At 53.1% G+C, this 1,457-nt stretch overlaps 1 protein-coding gene across 1 annotated transcript in view; it reads right to left on the bottom strand.

Moving 5' to 3' along the window:
* The window catches only part of LOC102495642 (SH3 and multiple ankyrin repeat domains protein 2), a gene marked incomplete at its 3' end in the record, with an annotated part of 501,991 nt that overhangs the window by 391,785 nt on the left and 108,749 nt on the right, over positions 1-1,457 (bottom strand).

The following is a 1,457-nucleotide window of genomic DNA, read 5'->3' as shown; positions in this document are numbered from 1 at the left end:
AAGAGAAGTCACCTCTCTCTGGGGAGATGGCCATACCACAATCTCTTCTTTGTTCTTCTCTCAGGATTTTGGGCATGCATGCACAAGCACCCAGTGTGTTTCTCAAACCACCAGGTTCAGAACTCACATCATGGAGTCAGCCACATGCGACCCAGCCATCTTAACCACCATGCCATCTGGCTGGCCCTCTCCCTCTTCCTTTTACCCAAATGTAAAATGAGGGTCCTACCAGCACTCTGAAACCCACAGAGACAGAATGATATAGAGAGCCTTCTAGAAAGTACGGGTCTCAGGAGCCCTTGAGTCCTGACTTTCAGCAGGCCACCGTGACCTCTTCACAGCAAAGGGGACTCCTGCTGACAGCCCCCACTCACAGCACCCTCACCCTGGCGGTTCCCAGGCTGACAAAGGACACATGAGGGTGCCCACGCCAGCCGGCTCCAGGACCTGTCCATACCCATGCCAATTCTATGCTCCAGCTCTGGGCTGCACCTTGGATCCAGAGCATATACGGCACAGTCCTCCCCCACATGGAGAGATATCTCTGGGGCACTCGGCACACTCTAGAAGCCTCAGACAGATGGTGAAGCTGCACTCCTTCCTCTGCATGTGAAGATTCTGTTTAGAGAGAGCCCCAGGGGAAGGTTGCACCTGGGTCACAGAGGCCCTTCACTGGGACTTCAGTTAGGCAGGCAGTGACTCAGTAGTGACCTGACTCAAGAGACAAGAGAATCACCACTGCAAGGGGCCCAGTCCCCCTGGATGGGACCCTTGGCCCCTGGTGAGCCTCTCTCAGGGTTACCTTTGACTCCCAGCTCCTGCACCCCCTTCTGCCCGCAGGGATCTGCTCACAACCATGTCCCCAGAGCTGGTCTTCCTCCCATCCACAGTGCTAAGGGTGGGACTATGCGTCTCTACATCCTCAGCACATGGGAAATAAGAGTTCCTGAAGCCCTTTCTGCTAAATGTAATGTGATTTACTTGGGAAGAAGCAAATAACCAAGTAGAAAATGCTGGAAGACAGAATGAACCATTTCTTGGCTAATAAAGACACTAAACATGCTGGGCTTAGGCCCTTTGACCACGTCTTCATTCTATAAAAATTCCAACTTCTCTCTACGATCTGCAGAGGCCAGCACCTTCCCACCTCATATCTCTCGCCTCCCTCTTCAGGTCTCACTTCCTCTCTCCAGTCTCACCTCCTAACTGCCTCTACCCTGATCTCACCTCCTACCTCAGATCTCACCCCTGGGTGGCTTTCTTCACAGCTTTTGCTAGCACACAGAACCACATAGGGCACTACTTGTCAGCACTCCACACCCCCCAAGGACCTAGGACAGATCCTGGTTCATCACTGACACCCTAGCGAGTGAATGTTGACCTCGTATCAACGCTCTGGAGAAATGCCTGATACCCTGGCCCAGCAAAACCACCACCGCCAAGCATTTCAGGAATGC

This window comes from Tupaia chinensis, unplaced genomic scaffold (assembly GCF_000334495.1).
Source record: "Tupaia chinensis unplaced genomic scaffold, TupChi_1.0 Scaffold000047_1, whole genome shotgun sequence".
Lineage (NCBI taxonomy): Eukaryota > Metazoa > Chordata > Mammalia > Scandentia > Tupaiidae > Tupaia > Tupaia belangeri.
This window is presented reverse-complemented; position numbering and strand designations above follow the sequence as displayed.